Raw genomic sequence first — 19,076 nt, 5'->3', positions numbered from 1 at the left:
ATTACCACATAATCAGATATTTGGAATCCCGCTGACAGAATGGTTACAATTATAGAGGGTTGAATAAGGTTACTGTTAAAAATCGTTATCCATGATTGATGACTTGTTCTCACAGGTAGTGGGAGCTAAGATTTTTTCAAAACTAGATCTTAACCCCCTTGCTGCAAGGGGGCAGCGCAGCACTTTATTAAAAAATTTTTTTTTTAAATCATGTAGCGAGCCCAGGGCTCGCTACATGATAGCCGCTGACAAGCGGCATCCCCCTATCCAATCCGATCGCCTTCGGCGATCAGAGTAAGCAGGAAATCCCGTTCAGAACGGGATTTCCTGCTGGGCTTCCCCGGTCGCCATGGCGACCGGGCGGGATGACGTCTCCGACGTCATGGACGTCGGGACGTCAGAGGGAATCCCGATCCACCCCTCAGCGCTGCCTGGCACTGATTGGTCAGGCTGCGCAAGGGGCCCGGAGGGGGTGGGGGGCGGTGTGGCGGGTAGCGGCGAATCGGCGGCGATCGGAAACTGCACGCAGCTAGCAAAGTGCTAGCTGCGTGCAGTAAAAAAAACTTTGAAAATCGGCCCAGCGGGGCCTGAGAAATCCTCCTACGCAGTTACCCCAAGCTGAGCTCGGGATAACCGGCAAGGAGGTTAAGGGTGCTTTTAATCTTACTGTATTTGCATTAGAGAAAATGATGACTGGAAAACTGCCTTTAATACTAAAGATAGTCATTACGAGTATCTGGTTATGCCTTTTGGCCTATGTAATGCTCCAGCAGTTTTTCAACACTTTGTCAATTATATATTTCGTGAGTTCCTTGGCAAATTTAGGGTTGTATATCTTGATGACATTTTGATCTTTTCTTGCCTTTGTCTGAACATCGAGATCACGTGAGAAAAGTGTTAATCAAGTTGAGGGAAAATCGATTGTATGCTAAATTGGAGAAATGCATATTTGAGGTAAATCAAGTTACATTCTTGGGTTACGTAATATTTGATACCGGGTTGACCATGGATCAGGAAAAAGTCAAAGCTGTATTAGATTGGCCTCAGCCTAACAGCTTTAAAGCCTTGCAACGATTTTTGGGGTTTGCCAATTTTTATAGGAAATTCATTAATAATTTCTCTGGCAATGTCGCTCCCCTTACGGATCTCACAAAGAAAGGGGCAGATCCGTCTAGTTGGAGGCTGTTGCGGATTTTGAAGGGTTAAAACAGGCCTTCTGTTCTGCACCAGTGTTAGTTCACCCAGACATTGAAAAAACTTTCATTGTAGAGGTAGATGCATCTGAGGTGGGAGTTGGAGCGGTCTTGTCTTTCTGGCAGTCCTGAACAATTACACCCATGTGCATTTTTCTATCGGAAGTTCTCTCCCGCAGAAAGGAATTATGATATTGGGAAAATAGAATTACTAGCTATTAAATTAGGATTAGAAGAATGGAGACATTGGTTGGAAGGTGCAGAAAATCCGGGGACAATTTATACCGATCATAAGAACCTTGAGTACATTGAGAATCCTAAACATCTAAATTCTCAACAAGCTCGTTGGGCATTGTTTTTCTCTAGGTTTAATTTTCGTATTACTTACAAGCCTGGTTCAAAAAATGTTAAGGCCGATGCCTTATCAAGATGTTTTCTGAAAGAAAATGCTAATATGGATCCTGTATCCATTATTCCTAAGAAATGTATTATCTCTGCTTTTACATTGTCTCCTGACCTTTCGAACCAATTGCTCAAGATTGAAGACTCAAGATTCAAGATTCGCGAACGGTTCCAGGCGAACTTTGGGGGGTTCATGTTCGCCAGCGAAGGCAAACTTTTGCGGAAGTTCGGTTTGCCCCCATAATGCTCCATTAGGGTCAACTTTTACCCTCTACATCACAGTCAGCAGGCACATTGTCACCAATCAGACTACACTCACTCCTGGAGCCCCACCCCCCTTATAAAAAGCAAGGTTCTCCAGCCGTTTTACTCAGTCGTCTGCCTACAGTAATTAGTTAAGGGACAGCTGCCGACAGACTCTGCTAGGGAATGCTTAGTTAGGCTCTTCTAGGCTTGTTAGCTTGCTGATTGTTATTCCTTATATAGCACCCCACAACAGCTTCTCTCTCCTCCTGCTCCGGAGGAGGATCTTGTCTTCCAGGCATTTGTAGGATATCAAAAGCACGCTCACATACCTTGGCCAGGAATCGAACCCAGTTCAACTGCTTGGAGGGCAGCTATGCTCACCACTATACTTCCGACACTACAGGCTGAAGAGAAAGTATCATTAGGGCCTTGCTGTAACATAGATTGTAGTGTAACTATTTCAACTAATGTACCCTTCATAAACTTGAAGATTGTATACAAATGTAAGCAGACTGCAGAGTGGTGCAGCAAAAGTGTGCTGGGCCCATAAACCAGAGGTTGATGGATTGAAACCATCCTCTGCTAGGCATGATTTCATTTTTGTACTTCGCTTTATCGCATGGGCAAAATGGTTTCCATAGCCCTGTAAGAGAAAGTGTAAAAAAACCCCTGCCTTAACATAGATATTACAGTAGCTAAGACTACTCCTGGGCCTTTCTTGTAGTTGAGTGAACTGTGACACCACATTTAAAATAAATAAAAAAAAAAAAAACAGCAAACAGAGAAGCTTCCCCATATTGGAGCATTGGATTTGGTAAAGTCTTAAGCCAATTTGTTGTAAGACACAAGTAAGCCTTAGGTTAGCAGGAATGGTTGCATGGCCACCTAGCTTTTCATCCTTCCCAGGCCAGCTAGGCTGGCTTCAGCCTGTAGTGTTGGTAGTATAGTGGTGAGCATAGCTGCCTCCAAGCAGTCGACCTCCTAAAGCAGCTGATGTGTTACCACCTCATAGACTATATGATTGTGCTATCGATCATGTCTCTGGTAGTATGACTCCTCGTCGCTGGCTGTACAATCTGACCAGACCAGGGCATGAGGGAGTATATCCAAGAAAATTTACAGAAGGGGTTCATCAGAACCTCTTCCTTACCAGCTGGTGCAGAGTTCTTTTTCATAGAGAAAAAAGATGGTGGTCTGAGACCTTGTATTGATTATTGTAACGAGCGGCGGGGATACCGCTGTGACGGAGAGCAGCGTTACCGCCACTGCTATCCCCGCCACTCAGACATGCAGGACACCGCGCACAGGTCTCTCCGCCGCACATAGACTCAGGGCTACGCCCAGCGGCAGGACCTTTATTATTTGAGTAGGCGCATCAGCTGACCTGCGGGTCGGCTGACGTCATTGAGCTAGCTCCTCGTTCCTGATTGGTCAGACTGGTCTGGGCAGGCGGTAGGATTGTCTGCCAGCATAAAAGACTCAAGCTGTCAGTGGATCATTGTCTGTTGTTGCGAATACTTCGCGTTAGCGCTCAGACCTTTGATAGCTGTAATCAGTAGTGTAAAACATACCAATTGTATTTATCTGTGTATGACTCTTTGCTTGCTTTGACTTCTCTTTCTGCCTTGTGATTCTGTACCTCTGCCCATCTGATCTTGTTGCTGACTTCTGCCTGAACTTCACCCTGAGCCTGCCTTCCGATTATTTACCTTATCTGCCCGTCTGTTGCCTACCTGATTCCAGCAGTGCTGGAATGGCCTCAGCCCATCGGGTTAAAGGCACTCCAGAGATTTCTGGGATTTGCTAATTATTACAGGAAATTTATTAAGGGATTCTCCTCGGTGGTGTCTCCACTTACTGACCTCACTAAGAAAGGGGCTGACACTTACCATTGGTCAGAAGAGGCTCAATCAGCCTTTTCACTGTTGAAAACCTTGTTTTGCTCCGCCCCTATTCTTCATCATGTAGATGTCAGCTGTCCCTTTATAGTGGAGGTGGATGCCTCTGAGATAGGGGTGGGGGCGGTCCTATCTCAGCATTTGGGTTATCAGGGCCATCTACACCCGTGTGCATTCTTTTCCCGCAAGTTTTCTCCTGCAGAAAAGAATTATGATATCGGGAACAGAGAGCTCTTGGCTTTTAAACTAGCTTTCGAGGAATGGCGTCATTGGTTGGAGGGAGCTGAGCATATGATTACAGTGTACACAGATCATAAGAACCTAGAGTACATTGAGGGGGCTAAGAGACTCAACCCCAAACAAGCTCGCTGGTCTCTGTTCTTCTCTAGCTTCAGATTTATAATTACATATAAACCAGGAAACAAAAACATGAAGGCCGATGCCTTATCCAGGTGTTTCGAACGCGAGATTGCTCAACCCTCAGATCCCGTGAATATCTTGCCAGACAATGTTGTGCTGGCTGCCATAGAGACTAAAGAGAATTTGATGGCCACTCTTGAGTCATTTCAGCAGGATTCCCCAGAGGGAAAACCTGAAGGAGTATTATTTGTACCCCTGCAGTTACGGCTTCAAATTTTACAGATGTTTCATGGCCATAAGAATGCAGGACATCCGGGTGTTGTGAGAACACAAGAGTTATTGTCTAGATGTGTTTGGTGGCCATCAATAGGATTTGACTGCAAGGAGTTTGTAAAGGCTTGCACTGTTTGTGCTAAAAACAAGCCTTCCAGACAGGCTCCTGCAGGAACTTTGCAGCCATTACCTACACCTGAGGAGCCATGGACGCACATATCCATGGACTTCATTGGTGAACTTCCCCGGTCTGAAGGTATGACAGTCATTTGGGTAGTGGTAGACCGTTTCAGTAAAATGGCCCACTTTGTTCCATTGAAAGGTCTCCCGTCTGCTCAGGAATTGGCGGATCTCTTTGTGCATCATGTCTTCCGTTTAGACGGTATTCCTAAAAGCGTGGTGTCAGATAGGGGAGTCCAATTTGTATTAAAATTCTGGCGGGCATTTGCCAACATGTGGGAATGGAATTATCATTTTCATCTGGATACCACCCACAAACGAATGGGCAAACGGAGAGAGTTAACCAATCCTTGGAGCAGTTCCTCCGATGCTATGTGTCAGATTCTCAACAGGAATGGGCTAAATTCCTCCGATTTGCAGTATTTCCATACAATAATCTCAAGAACACATCCTCAGGGTTCTCTCCTTTCCAGGTGGTCACAGGGAGATCACCTAGGTTTTCTCCCTTACCAGTGGTAGCCTCTCCCTTTCCCGCTCTGGAGGATTGGCAAGGATCGTTGAAAAGTATGTGGACCGTGATAAAGGGCAATTTAGAAACAGCCTTTAAAGTTCAAAAAAAGCAGGCAGACAAAAAACATTCTTTGGAATGGGATTTTGTACCAGGTGACATGGTGTGGGGTTCTACACATCACGTTGCTTTGAGGCAACCCTCAGCTAAACTGGGACCCAGATTCATTGGCCCATACCCAGTGTCTGAGAAAATTAATAAGGTAACCTATAGAATGGCTCTACCAGCTAGTATGAAAGGGGTCAGATCATTTCATGTATCCTTATTGAAACCTGCTGTGCATGTGGATTCCTCTCTCCCCATCCCCCCTGTGGTGATTGACGGGGAGCCTGAGTTTGAAGTTGAGGAAATCCTAGATTCTCGGTGGGTGCGAAATTCACTGCAGTACCTTGTCCATTGGAAGGTGTATGGGCCAGAAGAGAGGTCATGGGTTCTGGCGCGTTGCCTTCATGCTGAGGAATTGAGGCAGAAGTTTCATGAATCACATCCTGAGAAGCCACATAAAAGGTGTTCGGAGTCCACTCCTCAAGGGGGGGGGGGGGGGGGTACTGTAACGAGCGGCGGGGATACCGCTGTGATGGAGAGCAGCGTTACCGCCACTGCTATCCCCGCCACTCAGACTTGCAGGACGCCGCGCACAGGTCTCTCCGCCGCGCAAAGAATCAGGGCTACGCGCGCGTGCGCCCAGCGACAGGACCTTTATTGTTTGAGAAGGCGCGTCAGCTGACCTGCGGGTCGGCTGACGTCATTGAGCTAACTCCTCGTTCCTGATTGGTCAGACTGGTCTGGGCGGGCAGTAGGATTGTCTGCCAGCATAAAAGACTCAAGCTGTCAGTGGATCATTGTCGTGTTAGCGCTCAGACCTTTGATAGCTGTAATCAGTAGTGTAAAACATACCAATTGTATTTATCTGTGTATGACTCTTTGCTTGCTCTGACTACTCTTTCTGCCTTGTGATTCTGTACCTCTGCCCATCTGATCTTGTTGCCGACTTCTGCCTGAACTTCACTCCGAGCCTGCCTTCCGATTCTGTACATTATCTGCCCGTCTGTTGCCTACCTGATCTGTCTGACCACTCTCACTCACCAGTGGGCCCTCGCCACTGGTGAGGTTACGGTTGAGGTTCTGTCTATAACCTCCCTCGCCACCGGTGGGGTTACCGCTGAGGTTCTATCAGTAACTTACTGTTTGCACCAATCACTACACTTTGTGCAATAAAGCTAGAGACTTCTGTCACGTCTTTTACGCCTCTTGCTTACTATATCTGTATTATTGATGATTCTGCAGATCATCAAATAATCAGATATAGTATCTGTATTATTGGGGATACTGCAGATTACCACATAATCAGATATTTGGAATCCCGCTGACAGAATGGTTACAATTATAGAGGGTTGAATAAGGTTACTGTTAAAAATCGTTATCCATGATTGATGACTTGTTCTCACAGGTAGTGGGAGCTAAGATTTTTTCAAAACTAGATCTTAACCCCCTTGCTGCAAGGGGGCAGCGCAGCACTTTTTAAAAAAAAAATTTTTTTAAATCATGTAGCGAGCCCAGGGCTCGCTACATGATAGCCGCTGACAAGCAGCATCCCCCTATCCAATCCGATCGCCTTCGGCGATCAGAGTAAGCAGGAAATCCCGTTCAGAACGGGATTTCCTGCTGGGCTTCCCCGGTCGCCATGGCGACCGGGCGGGATGACGTCTCCGACGTCATGGACGTCTCCGACGTCGGGACGTCAGAGGGAATCCCGATCCACCCCTCAGCGCTGCCTGGCACTGATTGGTCAGGCTGCGCAAGGGGTCCGGAGGGGGTGGGGGGCGGTGTGGCGGGTAGCGGCGAATCGGCGGCGATCGGAAACTGCACGCAGCTAGCAAAGTGCTAGCTGCGTGCAGTAAAAAAAACTTTGAAAATCGGCCCAGCGGGGCCTGAGAAATCCTCCTACGCAGGTTACCCCGAGCTGAGCTCGGGATAACCTGCAAGGAGGTTAAGGGTGCTTTTAATCTTACTGTATTTGCATTAGAGAAAATGATGACTGGAAAACTGCCTTTAATACTAAAGATAGTCATTACGAGTATCTGGTTATGCCTTTTGGCCTATGTAATGCTCCAGCAGTTTTTCAACACTTTGTCAATTATATATTTCGTGAGTTCCTTGGCAAATTTAGGGTTGTATATCTTGATGACATTTTGATCTTTTCTTGCCTTTGTCTGAACATCGAGATCACGTGAGAAAAGTGTTAATCAAGTTGAGGGAAAATCGATTGTATGCTAAATTGGAGAAATGCATATTTGAGGTAAATCAAGTTACATTCTTGGGTTACGTAATATTTGATACCGGGTTGACCATGGATCAGGAAAAAGTCAAAGCTGTATTAGATTGGCCTCAGCCTAACAGCTTTAAAGCCTTGCAACGATTTTTGGGGTTTGCCAATTTTTATAGGAAATTCATTAATAATTTCTCTGGCAATGTCGCTCCCCTTACGGATCTCACAAAGAAAGGGGCAGATCCGTCTAGTTGGAGGCTGTTGCGGATTTTGAAGGGTTAAAACAGGCCTTCTGTTCTGCACCAGTGTTAGTTCACCCAGACATTGAAAAAACTTTCATTGTAGAGGTAGATGCATCTGAGGTGGGAGTTGGAGCGGTCTTGTCTTTCTGGCAGTCCTGAACAATTACACCCATGTGCATTTTTCTATCGGAAGTTCTCTCTCGCAGAAAGGAATTATGATATTGGGAATAGAGAATTACTAGCTATTAAATTAGGATTAGAAGAATGGAGACATTGGTTGGAAGGTGCAGAAAATCCGGGGACAATTTATACCGATCATAAGAACCTTGAGAATCCTAAACGTCTAAATTCTCAACAAGCTCGTTGGGCATTGTTTTTCTCTAGGTTTAATTTTCGTATTACTTACAAGCCTGGTTCAAAAAATGTTAAGGCCGATGCCTTATCAAGATGTTTTCTAAAAGAAAATGCTAATATGGATCCTGTATCCATAATTCCTAAGAAATGTATTATCTCTGCTTGTACATTGTCTCCTGACCTTTCGAACCAATTGCTCAAGATTGAAGACTGAAGATTCAAGATTCGCGAACGGTTCCAGGCGAACTTTGGGGGGTTCATGTTCGCCAGCGAAGGCAAACTTTTGCGGAAGTTCGGTTTGCCCCCATAATGCTCCATTAGGGTCCACACGATCCAAGAAGGGAGGCTGAATGGCCAGCCCCCTGGTCTTATAGTGTCCTGGCCCTTGGCCAAGACACTCCACCTTTACTTCACACCTGGCGACCCTATTGTTTCTGGACAGTCCAGCTCAGAGCCCACCCGGTCACGCCCCTTCTCGCCCTAGCTTCGCCCAGCTCTCAGGTTACTTACTGTCTGTGCCTACAGCCTAGTTAATGGTAAAGGGTCTAGCACGTCTGCTATATGCAGTGTGCTATTGCAACCACCCTGTCCATTAATGTATGTTCACTGTGTAACTGCTAAACTTTGTGAGGGATAGCTATACCCCACTCCAGTACGGCTCAGGGAGTGGTGGGGGATCAGCAAAGACCCCTTCACATTGTGTGTGCTGCCTAAATGTGAACCTAACAGATAGTTGTTTACAGAGGTACTCATACACGGGTAAACTCTCTTTTAAAAGGAAGTGTTCAAAGGATTCCTCCGCACACCTTCCATAAATTAAAACCAAATCCTTTATTTGATCATCATAGAAATAGCAAAAAGTTAAGCAGCATGCTAGCTGATGCGTTTCTGACCCTGCCGGGTCCTTAGTTGTAGCTATTGTAACATGCTTCAAGCAGTCTTAACTACCCAGAGACCACACCTACTTCCACCCCCACAGGTGGCTAAGTATCTACGTAGGTAAGCTTGTTAAAGATTTAATTGGCTCATGGACAGTTCAGTGGACAATAGATCTGTGTAGCTCAAGGTTATAGCTTGTGGGAAACACTGCATTGTCTCTTATCTGCAAGATACCAACCCAAAATCCCACAGCTGCACATTCCTATGTCATGCGCGCATCCCCCCCCCCCTCCATGGCGGTGTACTGTGTGAAACTGCGAACAAGAGAACCTGTTATTTCTAAGTATAAATCTATGCTATAAAGGAAGTGTGCAATATGTCTTACAGGTAGCCATTTTGTTATAAACTATCAATTTTACTTCAGTACACTACACTTTTAGTACCGCAATTGATGTATTAGACAAAAGGTCTCTCTTTTAAAAAGGAGTTTTTTTTTATTTAATCAATAAAGATATTTATCTTTTTATTGTACCTATAAGGCTGGTCCGTTTGGATATCCAGTGTGTAGTTCATATTCCCCTGGTATCTATTCGGCTAGTGGGTTATTAAAAATTTAGTAGTGAAAAAGAAAAAACACCACCCGGCAGAACATTTCACAGCTGAATATGATAATTGTCAGGTCAGTTGGGTAGAACATTCTAGTGAAACGCTGCACAGGCAACTACTGCCCTAATTTAAAAATAGCTTCCCGCAACTAACATATTGCAAAGAATTTGGAGATTGCATCATCCTGTATATGATATTGGAGAGGAGGGTGTCTATAGCTCCCCCTCAGTCACTGAACTACATTTTCCATCAACCCAGTGGTTTCCTGCTTCACAGGATATGATAGAGCTGATAGGACTGTGAGCAGAGATTCAGACAACTGATATCTCTAGCAAAGTGTTACTATTCATAAAATAATTTTAAATATGTATAAAGATAGTGTGATGAACTCGCCTTCCATCCGCAATCTTCCGGCTGGAGGCAGCTGTCCTCTCCTAATGACGCACTTGATGGGTCCTTCCCTCCATGGCGGTGTACTAGTACACCGATCAGTGAATGGAAACACAGTTCTCATTCACCGATCTAAGTGCCCGTGATCAATGGCAACTGGCATCAATGAGATGCCGTGACCATTGATAAAATGAAAGTAACACACACATGCGTTACTTCCTGTTAGCGTACCAACAATACGCACAGGAAGTGCCTCCCCCTCTCTCCCATAGTTACCAAAATAAAACATTTGTGTGTGTGTGTATATATATATATATATATATATATATATATATATATATATATATATATATACATATATATATATATATATATATATATATACATATATATATATATACATACACAGTATAAAATACACCTTTATTTCCAAATAAAATATTGTGCCATACGCTGTACAAGGGAAATATTTTTAACGTAATAATTGGGACAAATGGGCAAATAAAATAGGTAGGTTTTAATCACAGTACCATGTATTATTTTAAAACTGTAATGGCCGAAAACTGAGAAATAATGAATTTTTTTTTTATTTTTTCTTATTATTCCCATTAAAATGCATATAGCATAAAATAATTCTTATTAAAACATACCACCCAAAAAAAAGGCCTAATTGGCGATGAAAAAAAGGTATAGATCAATTTGTTGTGATTAGTAGTGATAAAGTTATTGGAAAATGAAAGGGAGGAGCGGTGAAAGATGAAAATTGCTCTGGTCCACTAGGGGAAAAACTCCTCAGTGGTGGAGTTGTTAAAAGTGGAGGATGAGCAGTGGCAACGGAGGACAGATCAGATGCAGACCTGAGTTGGCTAGATCAAAAACCATCTCTTCACTTCCCCTGCTGCTTGTAATGCTCTGTGCAAGCAGAGTGTAATAGAGACAAGACATGAGCTGAAGATCACTTTGCAAGGAAATATTGAGGTGTACATAGTGGATATGAAAATTAATTTGTGTTTATTTACAAAGGTGCTGAAAAACAAATACACACACTATCATACACATGCAATCATACAATCAGTGACCCAGGAAGAAATATAAGTAACAGAACACCTCTAAGTATACAGGTCATTACAATAGCAAGATATACAGGAGCATTGGTCACACAATATATTTACAATGACAATACACACAAACACAGAATATATACAGAAGTGAATAAACCTAATTTGAAAACAAAAGAAAAGTCATACATTCTTATGCGTTAAATCGATATATTACTCATTTTAAAATGTTAATATGAAGGAAAATTAACCAGGATAGAAAGGATCAGTGTGGTTTGAATTATAAAACAACATAATTTTCTTGTGAACTTTTTATAGTATGTGTGACTAGGGGTGTGATGGGGTGTGATCAGGGGTGTGCCACGGGCGTGTCTTAAGTGTCCCTCTTTCTCATCTCAAAAAGTTGGGAGGTATGCTTACAAACAACATAAATAAAGAATAAACAAACATCCCTGAAGCATTCAGAGTCCACCAACACAACCTTTTAGAAGAGTGTGTGTGTTTGTGTGTGTGTGTTGGTCACTTGTGTGCTAAGTTGTACAGCCCTGTAGTGAGCAGTGGCCTAATTAGTGAAAAATAGACTGGTCACTAGGGGTGTATAAGTCTATGGTCCTGAAGAGATTAAAGTGAACCCGAGGTGAAAATAAACTGATGAAGTAAACAATTGTATTTATCCTCCTACTCCTAAAAATGACTTGTTTAGATATCCCATTGTTTTATTTTTTATTTAAACATTTACAAAGTAGATTAAATATTTTCATTTTAAGTGTTCTTAAATGTAAATACATGAACTATTGACCTTTTTCTATCTCTCCCTGCTCTCAGAAGTTGTATTCTGCCAGGAAAACTTTTATGGCTGCAACTTACTTATCTGTGATGTTTACTATATTCCTGACAAGCTACCGATAAGACAGAAGCTGTAAATTTGATGCGTAAAAATTAACTCTTTCAGGCAGAAAAATAAAACAAGTATATTAATATTTTTTGCACTGTACATTCACGTTTATCTCATCATGTCATATGTCACCTCGGGTACACTTTAAATATACAGCACATTGGTCAGGTGACCATCCAAAAAGTCCTCAGAGTTCCATCTGCTGGTGAGCTGGAGAACTGCACACTTCCCAGCAAGATGAGCGACATCTGTTGGTGGACAGTGGAAGTCTGCACCAAAGTTCATTAGTGCTGCCACCAACAGGATAGCAAAGGCACAGATCCTGACACTGCTACTCTGCATAGGAAGAGGAGAAGAAAACTGGAGAAGGGCCCTAGGAGAGATAAGGCAAGTGTGACATTGGCAGCCCAGTTCGGCCTTGGGCTGGAGCCTTGATCACTTCTGCCTGGGTATCATCAGTACCATGGTGACACCCAGATCTGCCTAACCCCACTGTTGCCTATCCTTGCAGCACCACTGATTGCACTGCATAGGTATGGAAAAATACCTATGCGGGGCGACCTCCACGACACTGGCACAGAAGTCTGCCGGGGTCCCCCTCCTCTTCACCCGCATGCATAACCACCTCCTCTGCCTCCAGGGCCGGGCCGAGGCAGAGGCAAGAGAGGCTCCTGCCTCAGGGCATAGTGTAGAAGGGGATGCACAACTCACTCAGCTATCATGCCCCTATTGAGTGCTGGCAGAGCACAATTTGTTGTGATCCCTTTAAGAGACTACATGGGGAATCTATGTCTAGTGGTGTGGTGCTCCCTGGAATTGCCAATATGGTGTACGCGATGAACTGTTAGTGTTTTTTTGAGGTGCAATTAACATGAAGAACAGAGTGGAAGACCTATAATGGTTGGAGAATTGTGGACTGTGATTTGTCCTAAGTGACCAGAATAGAGATAATATTTAGTGGACAGTAAGGCAGCGCAAAGTTTTGTATTATTTGAATTTTACATCAATGTTTAATGTGTTTTTTTTAAACATACTACAGCAGGCTTTCAGTAGACACATTAGGTTGTGAAGTTAGGATTGGGGAGCGCAGCAACAAATCATATATGTGTATCTAATAAATGTCCAGTCCACTCCTGCACTTCAGCACAACTCAAGAGAGAGAGAAAAAAGAGAAGCCACAGTGGTCTAGTATGTTTAAACAACGTTCTAGTGCATTAAACAACATTAACCCTCATGTGCATGCAAGAAACCAGCAATGGATGTGATGCTGTCACCTGGGGTATTTAGCTCTAAGCATATAACATCCTCTCAATAGGTAAGTCTGCATATAAATTAGAAAGGCTTTTCATAATGTAAAACAGTCACTTTACTTGAAGACTGCCTCACGCCAATGGTCGTGACTACAGCGGCAGCCCCAGGACCGCCTAACGCCAATTGGCGTCAAGTCCTGGGGCTCTGATTTGTATGAGATTGCGCGCAGGCTGCGCGTGCATCTCCTGCTCAGGGGGCAGGGCACTTCTTATTCATATGTTTGCACATATTTTAAATTTTAAAATTTTTCGCCATAGTGCCCCTTTAATAAAACAAAATAAAGCTAAAATCAATGCACGTACATTGTACATATCAGAAAAGGCATAGCCTTGTACATATCAGAAATGTATAGCGATCCCTGGCCAAAGCGCTGCGGCTGCGTATAGACCCCCTGGAAACCCCGTCAGGAAATTTATTGCACTTTCGTTTGATGCATGTAAAATTACACTGCCGTTAGGTTTGCTACTAAAAGTGACATTTACCGCATTTAAAAGTATACTTTTTTCCTTTGAAACTTTAAAATCGATTTTCTCAAAAACTATAGGTTCTTTTTGAAAAAGTGTTTTTTCCTCTTATTCCTAATGATCTCCTTAACATATCCTGCAAATTTAGGGTTTCTAGCATTTAAGGTGGATTTGCTATTAACCATTAAAGTCGGCAGATTTTAAATGTGTATTTTTTTTTTCCTTTGAAACTTTAAAATCGATTTTCTCAAAAACTATAAGGCCGATTTGAAATTTTTTTTCCTCTTGTAGCCACTGGGGGGCCCTACAAGCTCTGGGGCCCTGGGGCAGCTGCCTCCTTTGCCTCTATGGTAGCGCCAGCCCTGTCAATTGCGTAGAAAAAATAAATACATCTTGCAAACATGCGCATTAGCATATAAAGTGTAAAAACATACCCTTGGGGGGAAGGTAGAATTAATCGGTGTTTGGTAAGCGGTGGGTGCCCGCAGGGCCGGCCCTAGACTTTTTGCCGCCTGAGGCAAAAAAAAAATTTCCGCCGCCACCCCCCCCCCCCCCCCGAGCTGGAGGGGTAGCTGGCAGGACGGGGGTATTGGGGTATTGGGCCTAGCGGCGGGGAGGGGGTCGTACCCCCCCTCCCTCGCCTGGGTCCCCCGAACTGCGCTCCCCTCCAGCCTTACATAGAAGAAGCAGCCGCTATTTGTAAGACGCACGGGCGGGGAGGACTCACCTCTTCCCAGCGTGCGCTCCACTGACATCACTTCCTGCAGCGTTGCAGGAAGTGACATCAGTGGAGCGCACGCTGGATCGAGGAAGAGGTGAGTCCTCCCCGCCCCAGCCTCTTACAAAAAGTGGCTGCTTCTATGTAAGGCTGGAGGGGAGCGGAGGACGGGGGACCCAGGCGAGGGAGGGGGGGGGGGGGTCCGACCCCCCCTCCCCGCCGCTAGGCCCAATACCCCCGTCCCGCCAGCTACCCCTCCAGCTCGGCGGCCGGCTCCCCGCACGGACGGTCGGATGCCGCCCCTGGAAATTTGCCGCCTGAGGCAAAAGTTTCACCCCGCCTCATGAGCGGGCCGGCCCTGGGTGCCCGGGTGCTGGTGCCTTAAGGCCGTTTCACGCTTACACGCCCTTCTACGGAGGCTGCCCGATAGTGCCACCAGATGCACTAGTTCAGCTCTACAAGCACTGTAGTGCCAGCCTGCGTTTTTTTCTATATATCAGTCGCTAATTTATATGCAGACTTACCTATTAAGAGGATACACACCTTGCGTGCAGTTGTAAGGATTGTTCCCTCATTTTGAAAAACATTGTTTGTCGTTCTCCAGAGGCACTCATACCTGTTTGGAATTCCTAAAAGCTGCTTGTATTGCACGAGGAAGCGAGATTTCACCCATGAAACACATTGCATAATTGTGGAGTTTCCGCGAATAAATTACTTTTTTTGTGAAAACTGACTTTTGAGTCTATTTGAGGGAGGTAAGTCCACCACTACCTCCCTTTTTAAACATATTTTATTCATTTTATCCTTACCTGGCACCTGTGTTTAACTTTAAACCATTTTTCATGACATTTTTAGCATTCCACACTGTTGCACCTGATATATTTGAGCTGAAGGTTAATATACCGGTATTTGTGAGTCATTCATTTTACTGTTGCAGACAATTGCACAGTGTTTTATGCCCAGATCTGGGCCAGCAAACAAATTCAGTGAGTAATTTCAATGTTGCATACAAGTACAAGTACATACTCTGCAAGACCTAGGGCCATATGCAATTCACTTTTTCACCTGAGTTTTCTCCTAGGTGATATTTTTAAAACTCGTCAATAAAATGCATTTTAAGCCCCCAGAAGGCAAGAATATGCTCAAAATAATTGTAATAGTACTTTTTCACCAACTTTTGGGTACTTTTTTAGTTGAAAAGTACTGTAAAGTTATTAAAAATCAAAGATGAAAAATTATCTCCAGGGAGAAAACTCAGGTGAAAAGGAGAATTGCATATGGCCCCTAGTCTACATTTGAGGCACAGATATCCACCATAAAAAATAAGTAAATATGTGAGTTATCTCATTTTTGCATATAAGTGCACATTCTACAAGGCGCAGAGTTTGTTAGAGGTGGAGTTTTACACCATTGAAAAAAAAAGTGAGTAGTTTAATTTTTGCATTTACAGTAAGTGCAATTTCACTACAACTAGATCTAAATGTTAGTTACCAATGGGGTCTACGATTCATCTCAGGGGAGGGCCTGCCACCTCCTCCTCCAAGCGCCTCCTTTCAGTCCACCATACAACTTTTATTATACGCTTCTGGATTGGTATTGACAATGCACTACAACCAACTCAAGATACCAGTTACCTATGTGGTCTCCCTGGCGATAGCTGATCAGAAGCCGAACACTGCTACTGCTCTGCTTTTTTTCCACCTCAAGTGCGTTTTTATACAGAAAAGCACACATTTTTTTCTTAGCAGCTAATGTAATTGATAGAGAAAATGCACACAGTGCTGCACTGCTGTCAGTTTTTTTTCTGCATGCACATAACTCATGCAAGTGTAAATTAGATGATTAACCTCTTGAGAACTACAGGCTTACATCCCCCTAGTGACCAGGTGATTTTTTGCAATTCAGCACTCTGTAGCTTTAAAGGACTTCCGAGGCCAAATGTCAAACAAAGTTAAATACCTGCATCACTTTTGTAGGCACGGAGGACGCCGTCCGCGCCCTCCGTGCCGTTCCGCCGGGTCCCAGCCGCTCAATAGTCCCCCAGGCGGGCTCCCGACCTCACGGCCCGGGTCGGGCTCTCCTGCCTGCACTAACATGGCCGCATGAGCTGGCCGCGGCTGCGCAGTCCGCATAGCTGTGAGTGCGGCTGCGCAGCTCTAAGGCCAACCCCCCGATCCACGCAAAATGCTGTTTCCTGTTGCGTGGGTCGGGGGGTTGGCCCTAGAGCTGCGCAGCCGCACTCGCAACTATGCGGACTGCACAGCCGCGGCCAGCTCATGTGGCCATGTTAGTGCAGGCAGGAGAGCCCAACCCGGGCCGTGAGGTTGGGAGCCGGCCCGGGGGGCTATTGTGCGTCGTAGTAGGGCCCGGCGGAGGGCGTCCTCCTTGCCTACAAAAGTGATGCAGGTATTTAACTTTTTTTGACATTTGGCCTCGGAAGTCCTTTAACAGTTTATTACTCGGCCATACAACTTAGCAGCTAAATGAATCTTACCTCCTTTTCTGCTTTCTGTTGGTGGTATCTGATTGCTACTGCAATATATATTTTATTTTTTTATTCATTTTATTGTTATTTTTTCTTATAATAAAAACTGCAATTTTTTTTATTTTTTATCCCTCCTCCCAAGATCCAATCACTATGATCGCCTCTCATAGGCATCAGCCTATGAGAGGGATTCGATTCTGAGCCACTCCAAGTGACAAAGCTGTCCCCTGTACAGTGTTAGATCGCAGCGCTGTACAAATGAAAATTGCCATTTTGTTTTTTGTAACAGCCTGCCAGCTCCGATCTCAGCTTGGAAAAACAATCACGGAAAACACAGCAAAACTGCAGCGAACCATTATGCCATGATTTTGAAAAAACGCAGTGATTCAAGTAAATGAGAGAGCGTTTTTCAAAATGCAAATGCTGACCAAAATACTGGCAAACACACTGCAAGTGCGCCCCAGGCCTAAATGTGTTATTCCTGTGCAAGAGAACTCAAGCAAAAACAGACATGTGTGCTTCCTGCCTTACAGTGAGAAAAAAGGAACATGACCTACTTCTAAGCAGGATTGGGTTATACATATACATACTGTATTTCTTTTATGTTACATGTCACTTCAGGTACCCTTTATGATCCATCCAAATTGCTTCTGAAATTCAAAAACAAACTACAAATGCTAATGTACATAACACTTAATTCTATGTGAGTAATGAATATTCACTCTTTACCACATTACTAGAAAAGGATATGACATGCAGTCAGGGCCGGACTTACCATAAGGCATTGTAGGCGCGTGCCTACAGGCGCCTGATGGTGGAAAGGTGGCTTACTCTCCTCCCTGAGCGTCTCCCTCTCTCCTTCCCTATGCAGAGTCCTGCTGAGAGTTTAAATGAGAGGTTACTGACCCTGCTCTTACCACCGATGAGATCTCCCTTTTTTCCCTGTTTCTCTAGCTACCTAATACTTGGGGGCACCTCTAGCTACTTAATATTGAGGGTACTTCTGGCTGTCTAAAACTAAGGGGCGCCTGTAGCTACCTATGACGGGCAAGGGAAATAAAGAAGAAGTGACAGCTGGGGCAGCCAGCACACTTACGGTGAGATTTGGTGGGGGTTTGTAGGTTCATGGAGGGTGACGTCTATGATGCCAGGATATCTGTGCCTATAGGCTCCTGTGATGTAAATCCGGGCCTGCATGGAGTATTGGAATAACTATACATCAACGTGACCATTGTTTACTAACAGTATAATCATTTCAAGACTGGGAATTACAGACGTACACATTTCACATATTAGTAGTAAACTACGGTAATTTTCTCATACTACGCAATAACATCTGTGCAAAAGGGTTCATGTTGCTTACATATACCCAAGCATGTCTGTGTGTTTAGACTTGTCCGGTCTTCCACTGAACCAACTAATGCAATTTTGGGACTTTTCTGCAGCTTCAAGGGGATCTAATCAAAGGATGAAACAAGCTGATGCATGACATTGTTAATCTCACTATCCCCTTTCCAGTACACTGGCATGATTATAAATATTTCATTAAATTCTCAGAACCTTTCACAACTATACATACAAGACATGACTTGTGAGCTTCAAAGAAACAGACTATATATTGGGAAGGCACAAATATTACAACTCTAAGCAGCTGGCTGGTACAAATTTAAAAATGTGTTGCACTGGCTGAAACTACATATTTTAATCATGTGATTATTACGCCGAGACACAGAAGCAGGGGGAGCGAGTGCGCGCCAGTCCTGTGTCATCCCTGCGTGCCCATGCGGAGCAGAACGGACATACTGTGCATGCCCGGTGCAGTATGCCCGGGTTTGGAGGTGCTGGGGAGAACGGCGAGTAACAGAGGGGAACTATTTGCATTTAAGTATTTGAATTTAACCCTTTACCCACTGCACATTCCGTTTTTACCAAAGCCCTTCGGCTCTGGTATCTTTTAAGTGTAAAAGTACCCTTACTCAAACATAAATCCCTTCCTGATACTTACTGTATATCCCCTCATTGGTGTAGCTACAGAACCATGGATCCCAGTGCAAATTTGTACTGAGCTCCCCACCCCCCTAGCACTGTATGTGTAATAATCACATGATACAGACAACCAAAACTGTCTCTACAAGGACAACCACTGCAAGCGCCGACTGGCCCAGGGGGGATAGGGGGAGTTTTCCCCCAGGCCGCAGCCTCTTCACACAACCAGGGGTGGTGGTGGTGCAGCACTTGCCATTACAGCTGCCAGCCCAGCTGAGCTTGAATTCCAGTGTTGCGCC

General features: G+C 44.4%; 1 long non-coding RNA gene across 1 annotated transcript in view; it reads right to left on the bottom strand.

Moving 5' to 3' along the window:
• LOC137534042 (uncharacterized) overlaps positions 1-17,655 on the bottom strand; it is a 136,590-nt gene extending 118,935 nt beyond the window's left edge. Inside the window, exon 1 of the long non-coding RNA XR_011024291.1 lies at positions 17,567-17,655. This is a non-coding gene — a long non-coding RNA (uncharacterized lncRNA). The remainder of the gene's footprint in view (positions 1-17,566) is intronic.
• Between the last annotated feature and the right edge of the window lie 1,421 nt (positions 17,656-19,076).

The sequence above is a fragment of the Hyperolius riggenbachi genome, chromosome 10 (assembly GCF_040937935.1).
Source record: "Hyperolius riggenbachi isolate aHypRig1 chromosome 10, aHypRig1.pri, whole genome shotgun sequence".
Lineage (NCBI taxonomy): Eukaryota > Metazoa > Chordata > Amphibia > Anura > Hyperoliidae > Hyperolius > Hyperolius riggenbachi.
This window is presented reverse-complemented; position numbering and strand designations above follow the sequence as displayed.